We start from the raw sequence: 15,353 nt of genomic DNA on the forward strand, positions 1-15,353 counted from the left end.
CACTGGAGGGACATGTTTTGCCCCAGTTATTCTCTCACTTAACCCCATTCCTACAGGGTTACGTCAGAAACTCAGGGCCTTGTCTGGCCCAGTTGTGCCTCAGAGGCCTTTGACACCTCCCACTTTCAGGAGCCTCAGCTGTTTGTTTGCAGATATGTACTTCTTCATTTCAATTTTTATTTCTTGTAAGAAAAAGACAAAGGGATAAATTAAAACTACCACTGATATAATCCATCTGGTCAACTAATAGGCACTCTTTTCTTAGCTTCAAGCCTCTCCAGGAGCCATTGTTCTCTGCTCCGACACTAAGCCATATTTTGGGAAGCAAAAGTATGCATGTAACTGGAAAGAGTGTGGAGGTGTGAGGGAGGTTTCAGGAAGCTGGCAGTGAAGAACCAAGAGAAGATAATTGGGTATCACAGCTAGGTTGCTTCCTTTTCATGCCGCACCCCCTTTCCTAGTCTCAGGGCCTATGCAAAATGTGCTGTAGCATGTCCATGAGAGAAAGAACAGCCATACATTGATACTACGCTGGGTGAAAACATGTAGTTAGGAAGTTTTCTCTTGCATAATTCATGCTATCTATTTCACATGTTACCTCTTATAGCACCAAGAGGAACCATTAAAGAAGAATGTGATTGCTTTGTTGGCACCAGCTCAGCCAACATTCTGAACAAAGGGAGTCACCGCTGAGGAAACCTGCTGTAACATATTGTTATGCATTTGGAGGGGTCGGTTTGGATGACACCCTGCTTCTCTTCCAAACCCTCGATCCTGTATCTGTGAGGATACTGTTAAACCAGGAACTTCACCAAGGCTATGGTCTTTGCTGGCCGGTTAAGCTGGCCTCATCAGCATTTTAAATAATGAATGGTTAGGCATTTTCCTCACTCCCCTCACCTGGCTGGAAGCTACGTAATCCTAGGTGGAAGAACAGTAGCCAGAGTTGCATGTGTGAGTTTGACTGGTATTAGAAGCTGGAGACAGAGAGACACTCTGTGATGGATCTAAATTTGGGACTCCCTCTGAAAATCTACTTATGCCCCTTCACCTTATGCTTCAGTGTGAATGAATCCTAAAGACACCAGTCTCAACTGACCATTGTTCCAGGGAAACCAAACCGTGGGAAAGTACAGGAACCCCTGGAGTCACTCAGAGATTAGAGATGTATCAATATAAAGGGGGCAGCTGGTGAAGGGCCTCAGCAGAGGTTCTTGATGTGCAGGCTGGTTGTTATGTGATCAGGCCCTTGCCATGTTGAACCCAACTGACACCATTAGGCATGATATAAATCCACTTGACTGGGGTAGCCAACATACTGCCCTGCATTTTTTAAAAAATGCAACGCCTATCATCCCTTAACATTGGCCACACCTGAAGAGGCTGATGGGAACCAAAGTCCAACAACATCATTTGGAGAACCAACGATTCCAAAGTGTGTTTCCAGTTCCCACTGCATATAAAGCAGAGGAGAGGACAGAACTGGGCCGATCTGTGACTGGGATTTTACTCTTAAACTCAAAAGAAAGCCCTCTGTGAAAAACAGTTGCAGGCAACTTTTGTTGTTGTTGTTGTTGTTGTTGTTGTTGTTTAGTTGTGTCCGACTCTTCGTGACCCCATGGACCAGAGCACGCCAGGCACTCCTGTCTTCCACTGCCTCCCGCAGTTTGGTCAGACTCATGCTGGTAGCTTCGAGAACACTGTCCAACAATCTTGTCCTCCATCGTCCCCTTCTCCTTGTGCCCTCCATCTTCCCCAACATCAGGGTCTTTTCCAGGGAGTCTTCTCTTCTCATGAGGTGGCCAAAGTACTGGAGCCTCAGCTTCAGGATCTGTCCTTCCAGTGAGCACTCAGGGCTGATTTCCTTAAGAATGGATAGGTTTGATCTTCTTGCAGTCCATGGGACTCTCAAGAGTCTTCTCCAGCACCATAATTCAAAGGCATCAATTCTTCAGCAATCAGCCTTCTTTATGGTCCAGCTCCCATGCAACTTTACTGCAATGTTATTTAAAAACGAGAAGGAGCCGTTGCAATTTTAAGTGGAAGAAGAACAGGTGGAGAGGTTAGCATGCCAACCCCTTTCCCTTGGCCCTCGTGGTGATTTTTCTGCTCCAACTCTCACACCCATGCTCAGCTGCACCAGTGATTCTTTCCAGTACTTGGTCAGCCAATGTCACAGGAACTATCATATCTGTAATGAACTGGTCACCAGAGAAGAGATGGCACTGCTATTTCCACATGTCACCTTCCTTCTCTATGGCAAGCTCAGAGATAGGAGGCATGTTGACACCTCAGGATTGTCAGCAACCCAAAACCCAGAATGGAAACCATGATCCATCTGTGAGAACGAAATGCCATATGGAGCAAGTCCTGGCTGGAGACATTTGAAAGATTAACTCTGACATCATTAGTGGGCAATTAATACAGAAAACATTTTGGACTTTGTGGAATCCTATTTGGCTTGTGAAGCAAAATCAGTTTCATTTTTTCACTTGTTCCTCATCCTGTATCCATGAATAACCCACATACGCCAGTATCATCCTCCCAGAGTTTCTTCGGTCACACACATCCTCTCTTTACTTATGTGAGGCCCACAGTATAATTTGTGTATCTATTCTTGTCTTAATTATACCAAGTCCTTTCTCCCATCTTGGTCCCAAATGTCACCACCTTTGTGGAATAAAATCCTTTTGAGTGTTAATTAAGCTCCCATTGCTCTGATGCAATACATTATTATCTTCTTGGTTTATGGAACAGCCTCAAATATTTTTACCTTAGCCATGCATGCTATTCTGCCAGTAATTATTTCTCTAAAATGCTACTGTAAGTGTATACACAGTATCCAGTTGCTCTCAGCTAATCATTTGTTAATACATTGCATCTTCTACTAATTCTAAAAGTTTCATAACAGCATAGATTTTATTTCAGTCCACTAGTATGGGGGGAGCAGAAATTATTATTGATTGACACTTCAGGTTAATACCTCAAAGTTCTAGTTCTTCATGATTTACTTGAGCATCACCTTTGCCATGTAGTCTCTTCTACATCACGCTGGCATGAAAATGTTCTCCATCGTGTGGTACTTCCCATGCCATTTTATCCATGACCCCTTTTCCCCAGTGTGCCAGGTGTTTTTGGACTTCAACCCCCCCCCCCCGCCCCAGACAGTATCTCCACACAGTTGGAAGCAACCCGGAGGATTATGTAGTTCAACCCCCTGCAGTGCAGGAATATGCAAGTGTCCCATATGGGGAATCGAACCTGCAGCCTTGGTGTTATCAGCACCATGCTGTAAACCAACTGAGCTATCCAGTGCTCATGCCATGCATCATTTTATATACTTCTAGCATGTCACCTCTTATTTACCTTTTCTCTAAACTTAAAAGCCCCAAATGCTGCAATCTTTCATAGGAGATTGATCATTTTGCCTGCCCTTTTCTGAACTTTCCCCAGCTCTACAATATCCTTTTGGAGGTGAGGGAACCAGAAATGTGAATTTAAGATTATTTTTTGCTCCAGTGTGCATCATCTGCAGCTCCCAACAGCACTGCTACAATCCAGAAAATGTTTTGTGACTGACTTCTGCTGATGGTGCAAACTAGTATAGAATACATTGCCTAAGAGCACTTGGTGAGTCCCTAAGAGGAAATCTGAGCTGAAAACTTTTACCTCATCTGTATTTCACCAGCTCTTCCATCTATTAGTGTACGGATATGACTTGCAAATTGATCTAGACGTAACCTGGTATTTCCATGATTTGCGTCATCTACAAGTAATCTGCTTGCTTTAAATTCATAGACTTTGTTGTTTTACCCATCCAACATAATGTGGTCTGTCTGCTAGAAATTCTGGGTTTGGGCCTACTATTATCACAAATACAAATCCAGTGGACCTGTAATAATCCTTACAGTTTGGAGCTAAATTAAGACCTCGAAGACAGACATCGAGAGTCTGTTTGCCAACCAAATCAAAATTTACTAATTTATCAACTTTTGCAGTTTATCCAACTCACATGGCAAATCAATATGTCAGTTCTACCCAAAGCCCTGCTCCAAAGTTCAGTTCAACCTCGGCCACAAATGTATGCATCAAGTAGCCATCATTGATGTTATCCGAATTTACTTCTTCCAATTCTGTCACACTTTTGTTGAAACAAGGAGTCTTACTGTGTGGTCCAAGGTTGACCATTAGCAGGGCCAGCCCAAAGCATTTCACTGCCTGATGTGGAGGACAAGATAGGGCACCCTCACTCAATCTCCATTCCACTTACAGGGCAGTGCTATTTTTCTAGAAGAAGAGGTGCTGGAACTCACTATGAATGCCTCCCTTGTTCTCTGTGCCCACCTGGGAGGTGCCAGAACTGAGTTCTGCTGAGTTCCTGCTGAAAAAAGTCATTTTACAGGGTTATTTCCAATGTGGTGCTAAACAACTTGTTGCGTCAACACAAGGATTTACATTTGCACACAGGAACTCCCCTCCCCCACTTTCCTCTTCACACGCGCACCCTGCACTCTCTGCAGAGAGTTAGGGAGAGACCCTAGAAAAAATTTAGAGGGTATGCAAGAGTGGAGGAGAGGGGGGAAATTTCTGTTGTCCGAGCCTAAATCTTTGCACCGATGGAGCCAGTAAGTTGGCTAACACCCACAGAATTCAGCTACAGGTGGGTAGCTGAAATTCACCTTAACCCTGCTGATGGGACAATATCCTCCCACCATCCCTGAGGGCAGGAGACTAGCTTAAGGGGTACAGAGGAGGCTGGCTTAGGGAACTCAGAGAGAATGCGAACAGGGGACTGCTGCCACCTGAAGCAGCCGCCTCACTTGGCCTAATGGTTGGGCTGGACCTGAACCTGAGCCACACCCATTGGGTCCAAGCTATCTGAAAGATCGTATTCCCTCATACAAACCTGCCCAGGCTTTGAGATCTTTGGGGGAGGCCCTTCTCTCAGTCCTGCCATCCTCACAGGCACACTTGGTGGGGATGTGGGCGAGGGCCTTCTCAGTGGCTGCTCCCATGCTCTGGAACTCCATCCCTGGAGAAGCTAGCCTGGCTCCCTCCTTGTCCTTCTGCCAGCAAGTGAAGACGTTTTCATTCCATCAAGCTTTTGGGAACTGACTGCTTTTAATGAAAGCTCTGGTGCTGTTCTTATTTGAAATTATTTGTATGGTTTTAACACATTGTATATATGTATATAGTCTTCCTTCTAACAATGCTTGATTGTTTTTTAATGATTTTTTCCCCTATGTTTTTAGCGGTTCTCGTGTTAATAGGTAAGCTGCCTTGAGTCTCGTCAGGGGGAAAGGGTATAAATATATGACGATGGTGATGATGATGATGATAAAAATTTCCCCATCTGAGATAATTGATCTGACTACACCTGACGGCATCTTCAGAATCAAGTTCTGGAGAAGCGGAAAAAAGGTACTTTTGGACTGTTCCACAGGATTTCAGTTCCCTGAGAACATACCATGAGATGTTTGCAGTGCTTCCGTGGGAAACATAAGAAATCACATCCTGTGTCGTGTACAGGGAACCTGCTCTGCAAAACCATTTGTCCTATTTTCAGAGTTTAGATTCCTCTTGCAATGATGACCAAGTGGCGGTTTTATTTCCTCAGCCTACCCACTCACTTTCCAATCTTGCCCTTGGAGGAACTTCCTGTTTTTGCTCTACCACCTGTCGAGCCAGAAGAGATGCCATCTTCCAGGTTATTCCCCATGCTAGAGTTGGCACCTTGCTGCTAGTTCCTCTATGGCCTCTTAGGCTCCACATTTTAAATTCTATCACACAACATCCTTCCTGCCAGTGCAATGATTCACGTGTTTTAAGATGCTGTTTTAAAGCAATATTCCGACTGACAGTGTCAGAACCAAGTCAATGGCTACAACTGGAATTTTTTCTTTTACTGAATGGTTCCATGTAAGTGATGGGGACATACACACTTGATACAATTTACCAGTGGGATCACCTTACCCCAGCTGCTATGACCTCCAGAATAGGCACTGTTCCTGCATTGCAGGGACATGGGTGGCGCTGTGGTCTAAACCACTGAGCCTCTTGGGCTTGCCAATCAGAAGGTTGGTGGTTCAAATCCCCACTACGGGCTGAACTCCCGTTGCTCTGTCTCAGTTCCTGCCAACCTAGCACTTCGAAAGGATGCCGATGGAAGTAGATAAATATGTACTGCTGTGGCAATAAGGTAAATGGCATTTCCGTGCGCTCTGGTTTCACTCATGGTGTTCCGTTGCGCCAGAAGCAGTTTAGTCATGCTGGTCACATGAGCTGGGAAGCTGTCTGTGGACAAACGTCGGATCCCTTGCCTAAAAGCGAGATGAGCACCACAACCCCATAGTCGCCTTTGACTGGACTTAACCATCCGGGGGGGTGTCCTACTTTTTTTACTACTGCAGGGGGTTGGACTAGATGTCCCTCATGGTCCCTTCCAACTCTACAATTCTATCATTCCCTCAATTTTTACTTTAGCAGTACATACATACACTTTGAAACACCCTGATTATTGATAACAGGCAGGCACTTTTACTACACTCTTTTAAGTGGCTGCTAAAAACATTTTTTTTTTAAGACAAGCCTATCCCTATCCCTATCGCGGTTCAAATCCCCGCAGCAGCGTGAGCTCCCGTTGCTCGGTCCCTGCTCCTGCCAACCTAGCAGTTTGAAAGCACGTCAAAGTGCAAGTAGATAAATAGGTACTGCTCCGGCGGGAAGGTAAACAGCGTTTCTGTGTGCTGCTCTGGTTCACCAGAAGCGGCTTAGTCATGCTGGCCACATGACCCGGAAGCTGTACGCCGGCTCCCTCAGCTAGTAAAGCGAGATGAGCACTGCAACTCCAGTCGTCCACAACTGGACCTAACGGTCAGGTGTCCCTTTACCTTTTTATCCAGATATATAGAATGAGAATGTTTTAATCTGTTGTGTGTTGCACCGGTCCCCACTAGCAACCCACCAAGGAATGCCTCACCAATGGAAGTAGTGGCTGTGGTGATAGATGGTACCCAGCAAACAGTTGTCACACACTTAAAAAAAAACCAAAAAACACCACCACCACACTCCCACACAATGCACTTCAGCATGTCCTGCGTAAGATGTGATTTTTATGTTGGATTCCCCCCAAATTACTACATTATCTCTGGATCAGGAAAATCCAAATTAATTTGGGGGTGGGGGGTAGTAGTACAAACTGAACTTGGAACAGGATGTTGTGTGGATAATGCACAACACACACACACCTGGGACACATCAAACCCACTTTACAGTGCCCTGTGTTCACACCTTGAGTCAATATTGGTGATGAGGAACTGAGGCTGAGAAATAGTGATGTACCTAAAGGTTCCAAATGACTTGAAAAGTAAGGTGGGATTTGAAGTGTCGACAATCTGGTTCAAAGCCTCAGTCACACGTCCCCAGCTCTCGAGGTCACTTAAGCTTCTCTGTCATCTACGAACTTGTAAGGAAACACATAAAAAAACCCACAAAAATATCTTTTTATGGTTGTTTATGCTTTGAGGCCTTCTTCATGGGATCTGAGCAGCTGTTTTTCATCTCACCATATCTGTGGCAGATAGTTGTGTTACTTTGTTGGTGTTCCTTGTCTTTGACTGACTAGGATAAGGAAACCACGGAGGTCAGGGGTTTCCTGAAGCATGAATTGCGATGAGAAATAGGGTTGAATGGAAATATGTACTACTCCTCTAGAGTGTGTGTGTGTGTGTGTGTGTGTGTGTGTGTGTGTGTGTGTGTATAAAATCTGCCTGCAATCCAATAAACCTGGTTTTGAAGGCACTGACAGAGGTGGGCATTTCTTACTTTCTTGGCAAGGTGTTTTCTCTTTGAGAATCTCCCTTCCTATCTCTTTCTATCTAGTACCCTAGTACTCTGATCCCTCAGAGCTTGCCAAGAAGATGGAGGCATACACCTTACACCAAAATGAGAGCTTCCAGAGGCATTCCTAGGGGGTAACTGAAACCAGCTCCTGCTGAGGCCGCAAGCCCAGTGGGGGTGCAAAAATCACCTATCAGGTGTTGAAGTCCTCCCAATACTGGGAGCACCCCTCTCACCCAATGCTCAGCACTCCAGCATCTGTTTTGCTGGCAGAAGGAATCCGCTGGGATCTCTAGCAGGAAGAACTGCTGCTCCTGCTGCAGGAGGAGGAGATGGAATGGCCTCCAGGCATAGAGCGGCGCGAGTGCCCCATTCAGCCCCAAGGAGCCATGGTCCTCCTGTTCAGGCAACCTTGCCTGCTTCTCAGGTTGTTGTTTTTTTCAGAGGAGGGGGGTGCCTATACAGCTCCTTGCCAAGGGTGCAAGGGACACTAGGTATGCCTCTGAGAGCATCCACCTTATACCCTCAAGTGCATGTCTCATCTTCAGGCTCCTCCAGGGAAATGTGAAAATTTGTAGGTCACCTGCCACTTCCTATGGTGTTTTGTTCCTTAATTGATTTATTTAAAGCCGGCAGGATGAAACCAAATGCAGGAAGAAACGAACGATGGACTCTCCTGCTTCCATTGCCACTTATATAACTAAATTACAACCTGGTTTAGACAATTCCCGCCTCAACTCTTATGGGTAATTTAGAGCGCCGTCCCACTGCTTGTGATGGAATTCCTAACACAACTATGCAAGTACATTTCCAAGCGATGATTGATGTAAATAACTTTTGGGCTAGCCATTATGGAGTCGTGAGAAGTCCCAAGGAAGGGTGTGTACAATTTCCTGGTCTGGTGTGTGGAGAGAAATGAGGGCTGTAGGCCTCAGAGACCCCAGAGCTATGGCAACAGAAGAGTAATATGTAACTCAAAGGGAACTGGGCCCTGCTAGGTGACCATAGGGCCAAACTAGCCGATACATTAGCTTTGTATCTGGGCCCTTAAATGCATCTTTAAACCAGCTGGCTACACATCATTTAGTTTGATCCTGCATGGCACATAACCCTGAAGAAAGTATACCAGTGTAAGTCAATGGCTCGCTCACACATCTTGAGTTGAGATTATGTAAAGGATAAACAGTAGGTGCTTAACTTGGTCATCAGGACACATTAATTAGGCTTGGCAAGCAGTAGCTGCTAAATATTTGGCTAAAACCCAGGTTTCTTCCTCCCTGGGCACCACATTTCCCCCTTTATGTTTAAGACTTAATTTCCAGGTGCCATTTGAAACTGGCAGGAGAAGAGAAGAGACTGGTTCATTTGCAGGCGTGTAGGAGGTTATGGATCCATTAGTGCAATTATGTGTACTTGAGGCCTGCCGGGTTATGAACTCAGGGTCAAACTAGATCCGACTTGAAGTACCTGATTCAAAACTCTGCTTGTGTTTATTTACAACATTCCTACACCGCCCATTAATAAAAAGTTCTCTGGGTGGTTCAAGAACAAAAGTTAAAACCTCCATGAAGTGAAAAAGCAGAATGCAAGCATAAAATCTGATCAGAATAAAACCAGTATAAAGGCAGCAACAGAAAATAGTGCAAAGAGCATTAAAAGAAACCCTGAGAAAATAAAAAGGCCTTTTGCCACAGCATGGGTCTCAGGAGGACAATCTCTCTAGTGAGAGAATTCTGCAACCAGGAGTGTTGAAAAGGCCTTCCCCTAGTGACAGCCAGTGTGGTGTAGTGGATAAGAGCAGTGGACTTGTAATCTGGCAAACTGGGTTCGCTTCTCCACTCCTCCACATGCAGCTGCTGGGTGACCTTGGGCTAGTCACACTTCTCTGAAGTCTCTCAGCCCCACTCACCTCACAGAGTGTTTGTTGGGAGGGAGGAAGGGAAAGGAGATTGATAGCCGCTTTGAGACTCCTTAAGGGGAGTGAAAGGTGGGATATCAAGTCCAAACTCTTCCTCCTATTCTTCTTCTTCTGGCCACCAGCTTCAGTTCAAATGATGTCTCCTTGCCCTACTTTGTAGAGGGCAGACCTCTGTTTGAAAGTGTCCTCTAGAGCAGATCTCTTCAACCTTTAGAAACTCAGGACCCACCTTTAACCCAAACACGCATTTACGGATCCATTTCTTATGCTTTTACCATATTCCAATTTAAATGTTACAAATTTCTTTCAAAATTGGTATTTATACACTTAAGCTACCATATGCAAATTGGAGTCCTCTTTTGCCCCCTACTTTTTTGGTGTCACAAATCATAATCTCCTATATCCCACTGATTAAAATTGGGGTGCTCGTTTGGCCCTGAGTTTTTGCAGGAGCCAGCTGACTCACGCAAGAGCGCGAAACCAAAGAATGGGCGTCTTTTGGGCCAGAGATCTAGCACGAGCTGCTAGCATGTGCCAGAGTGCCCAACCAAAAAATGGGACATTCCGGGATCCAATCAGAAGCTGGGTTGGCTTCTGTAATTCCAGGATGTCCCCCTCAAATCAGGATGGTTGAGGAGTATGGCAGATCCTCAACTTTGGCAATGCGTGGCTGACCACCCTATGGGACGAATTTATTGAGGACACCCAGAGAAGGGCTTCTTAAATGAGTCTGTTGAAACAGACTGGAAAGTAATTGGAAAGTAATTCAGAATTCCCCGTTCTGTGTCTGGGGAAACCAACTGGTCTGAGCTGGTGAGAAAAGGGAGATTAAGCCTTTCCTCCTTGCTTCCTAACCCCCCCCCCCTTCCGATAGGCTATTTACAACTAGGGCAAACAGCTTCTTTGGGTGGTGCTTTATATTTATAAAATATTCTTTTAGGCAATAATCCTAGGTGCAATTACCTGAACATTAATGCTACCGAAATCATTATCTATAATTATAATATTAAGATTGCTGTGATAGTTAGTTACATATTCACCCTCCCAGACATTTGTCAGCTGGGAACTAGGTGCAAGCCTTTCAGTAAGGGAGAAAATAGAAAATTACCTTTTATCAGCTTTGTCTGATTTACAAGCTGGGGCTGTTTGTGGACAGGGATAGACTAATCGCTGTAGTCAATGCCTTGGTAACTTAAAGACTGGGTTACTGCAATACACTTTATGTGGGGCTGCCTTTGGACATGACTCCAACTAGAGCAGAATGCAGTGGCCTGGTTATCCCTCAACTTTCCCAGAAAAACAGAGACTTCCCATTTTTTAACACAACAGCATGGCAGCCATTTTGGGATACTCTGCCAATAGAGATTCAGCAGGCACCTTCTGTTTCAACTTTTAAATGCCTGCTGAAAACTTTATATTCCATCAGGCTTATGCAGGCAACTAACAATGCATATTTCCATAGTATAGGTAACTCACAAATTGTGCACATTCAACTTGTGCACATTCAGCTTTACACACTTGGCAAATAAAAAATAAAAAGGGGTGGGGTTCTAAGAAAAATGACTTTGGCAACCCCAATCACCATCAAACCCAATGTATTTTTGACTATATACAATTTTGGATTTACAGGTGATCCCGGAATGGAACCCTGCATAAGTTGAGATTCATTTGTAATTAGCTGCTTTCTGATTTAAACATTTTCGAATGGCATGCATTGTCCTTTCCGTATGGTTATTGTAAACCATTCTGAGTCTTTAACAAAAATGAATAGCAGTATATAAATATTTTTTATAAATAAATAAATATTGTTGTTATGCACAATGGCAAATGTCATGATACAGACATTTTCATCAGTTCCAATGGCTGGGTGGGGGAAAACCCAGTGGATATAAAGAGGATAGTAAGAGTTGCTGCACTATCAAATGCAATATACAGTACATATAAACAAATCCTGATTATCCTTCTTACTTTTGTGGTTTAGAGTCTGCCCTAAAGAATTCACCCTTATCCCGTTATGCTAAAATGAAACAACTAGTTGTCACCGTTCCTTTGTATTGTGAGTTGTTTTTCCCCGCACTCCACCCACAAGTCGTCACATATGGTCCTAGAACTGCTTATAGAGCAACAACAGAAAGCACTGTTTACTTGCAATGCAGAGCAATGCGCCATCTCTTGATGGGAACAACAGGTCTGACAAGCCCCAAAGACCTCTGTGATGCTGTGCAAACAGCCAGAGGGAACCTTGCCCTAATTCAACAGTGTTAACTAGGGGCAGGCGATAAGGGAACCTGCCTCAAGTGGAGCCTGGACAGGAGAGCAAATTGGTCGCTTTAAATCATCTAACATTCCACTGACAGCTGCTAAAGCAATACTTCATTTGGAATAATTTGACATGTTTTCCAAGCCGGTAGCTGAAAAGTCAAGAAGCACAGGTATCAGCTTGCTCAGGGTGCTGGCGGGAACAGCAAGCCAGACTTAATGACATCCATCTAATTTGCCAGTAGGTTAAGCCTAGCCAAAGAACCGCTATACTGCAGGTGATATGCAACTTTCCCCCAGATTTTACCATTCATTTCCCAAAGGAAGTTAAGGTTGTGGATGAATTCATCAATTTTGGGTTCTCATTTTTTCAGCTTTCAGTTCTCCGCATATCTGCATTAGTTTGTTATACAGTGATACCTCGGGTTAAGAACTTAATTCGTTCCGCAGGTCCATTCTTAACCTGAAACTGTTCTTAACCTGAGATACCACTTTAGCTAATGGGGCCTCCTGCTGCCGCCACGCCGCCAGAGCACAATTTCTGTTCTCATCCTGAAGCAAAGAGGTACTATTTCTGGGTTAGCGGAGTCGGTAATCTGAATAGTCTGTAACCTGAAGCGTCTGTAACCCGAGGTACCACTGTACACACACTCCAAAAAATCCATCAGCATTTAAGTACAAATTTATCCTAATATGCAATTTTTGGTGTGCAAGTCTGCCCAAGTGGTGAAGTGCCCACGTTTGACACTTTGCAGGCTGTGACTGGAAATTGCATTTCCAACATTTCACAAAAACATAGGGATATGATTGTATCACGCCATTTCCCATACCAAGGATCGGTGCCTGAGCTCCCTACAACTAGCACATATAATAAAAGGCTGCCATTCACTTGATACATGGACCCCAGACCCCAATTATTTTTAATGATCCCCAAGTTCCCTCAACATTTAAAAATATATATACAGTGGACGCTCGGGTTGCGAACGTGATCCATGCGGGATGCACGTTCGCAACCCGCAGCAGCACATCTGCGCATGCGCCGATTGTGTTTCGGCGCTTCTGCGCATGCGCGACCTCTGAAACCCGGAAGTAACCCATTCTGGTACTTCCGGGTTTCGGAGCATCCGTAACCTGAAAAAACGCAACCTGAAGCGTCTGTAACCTGAGGTATGACTGTACTGCAGTGTGATGTTCTCCTCTGGGTTTTTTTTATCTCGGGTGGTGGTGTCATGCTCCCTCTCCAGCCATTGTCAACAGCAGCAGAACCATACCCAGTAGGCTACTTGCCACTTCCTCATTCATGATCGCTTTTGCAATGCTCAGTCATCTTTGAGCACTTCTGGGAAGCCTTGTCTGCCCACTGAATGATCAGAAGCGGCTGGCTAGTCCCAGCAGAGATTGCACATTAAAGCAGCCACTGTTCTGCCATGCCAGAAGTTTCACAAAGCCACTTTTCTGTGCTAAGTGCTTGCTGAGCACCCTACATATGTCAAATACTTGTTTGATCAAGACTGGAATCAGGAAATTAATTATCCATTGTTTTGCGATTTGAGGACATTGACACTTCAGTTGAGCTGGCTGTCCAGCAATGACTGACTAGGGGGCAACCTGGATGTAGCTGTGCTGAGGAGAGCTGTGGATCCACTTGGTGCACCTGAACTAGCCAACGCCACCCTGGGGCTGGCCCTGTACGGAGATGTGCAGGTCGGGCAGTGCCAGCATCATTAGCAGGCCAGCACCAGCCACTGCACATATGCAAAGCCGACCCAGAACTCCACTCAGCACAGCCACCAAACCGGAGCATCCACTGTGGGCTTAGCTGTGTCATTAAGCCCTCCCAGGGAATCCATTGTTTGCTTTACAATGCATGCCAGAGGCTGCTGCCAGGCCTATTAAATCCCATTAGGAGTAAACATGCATAGGATTGCACTTCATGCTAAAGTCTATGGCGCTGCAATGTCATTGACTGATTGATTGATTGATTGATTGATTGATTGACAGGCAGACATGGAAGAGGAGCCACAGAAGAAACCTTTCGAATTTACGAGAGATTGGCTTATAGCTTCTCTGTGCCTATAAAATCAACATGCATGGATTGCTAGTGTGCAGGACAGCAGGCCTTGGACTTAGGTGACACGTGTGCCTGCACAAAGCAGGTTATAAACATACTTAGTGTGGTTGACACTGACACTGGCATCTCTCTTGCACATCCTCAGATGAGAAAGAAGCCAGCCAGCCCTGTTTTATGGCTACAAATAATAACCCCTCACAATGTCCACAGTGCACCGTCACTACCATCCAAAGGGCTGGGCAAGCATTCTGTTGCATTGCTCCTCCTAGGAATTATAATTTGGTTTCACATGCCCTGCACTTACCCAGCAGCAGCACCTATGCTAAAGAGCTGCTTGGAAATTCCCTGCTGCCACCAAACTAAGGATGGAATGATCTGAAAATCTCAATGTCAAGTTTATCCGCCATATTTTCCCCCCTAATTCCTGCCTCACTTGTTCTCAATGAGAAGTTTACTGGTTCTATTAAAAACACAAACAATTCTTGCACAGTCTACACACACACACACACACAAATAATATTACTAGGGGCTGCCAACCCGGCTTGCTCTATCCACCAACCCACCAATCCCTTTGCCAACCCTCTTCCCCCACACCCAGCCAACCCCTTCTCATTCCCCAACTGGGTAGGCAAATGAGCAGGGTGGGGCTAGATGTGTTTTATTTGCCAAGATGCTATAAACTATATTAACATACCCGCCTACATTTCTCTGATGAAAATAGGGGCATCCTATTCAACAATAACAGTAATAGTAATAATGTGTTTCCAACATATATATAAATATAATAAAACATTAAACATGAAAACAATTCCTTGTAAAGGACTGCCTTCAGATGTCTTCTAAAGATTTTATAGTTACTTGTCTCCTTGGCCCAGGGGTTGCATAACTCCATACCTTCCAATGTTTCTCCAATGAAAAAGCCACTTCTACAATAAACAAGGAAGTGGGGTTGCGGGCGTCACACCCCTTCCCCACATTTGCGGGGGCTGGCTCCAGCCCCCGTGATACCTAAGGGAATCCCCGCCTGTGTCATATCCCGGGCCAGCCAATCGGCTGGCTCCGGGGGTGGGGCCTCGGCTATTTAAACCTGCTGCAGCCGAGGCTCCTCTTCTTTTCCTCCGCTGCTACAGCTGACCTGGTTTTCCCGCCCATCCCACCCCTTTTTAGGATAGGTTCTCTGACGTTGCTATGAACTCCGGTTGGTCGCCGTCAAGGGGCGTGGTAGGAATTTTCCCAAATGGCAGATTGGCTCCAGCCATTTGGTTT

At 45.1% G+C, this 15,353-nt stretch overlaps 1 long non-coding RNA gene across 1 annotated transcript in view; it reads right to left on the reverse strand.

Moving 5' to 3' along the window:
* The window catches only part of LOC310699447, a 42,928-nt gene that overhangs the window by 9,069 nt on the left and 18,506 nt on the right, over positions 1–15,353 (reverse strand). Inside the window, exon 4 of the long non-coding RNA XR_014522081.1 lies at positions 7,342–7,455. This is a non-coding gene — a long non-coding RNA (uncharacterized lncRNA). The remainder of the gene's footprint in view (positions 1–7,341; positions 7,456–15,353) is intronic.

This window comes from Podarcis liolepis (assembly GCF_965112155.1).
Source record: "Podarcis liolepis genome assembly, chromosome: 2".
In the NCBI taxonomy this organism is placed as follows: Eukaryota; Metazoa; Chordata; class Lepidosauria; order Squamata; family Lacertidae; genus Podarcis; species Podarcis liolepis.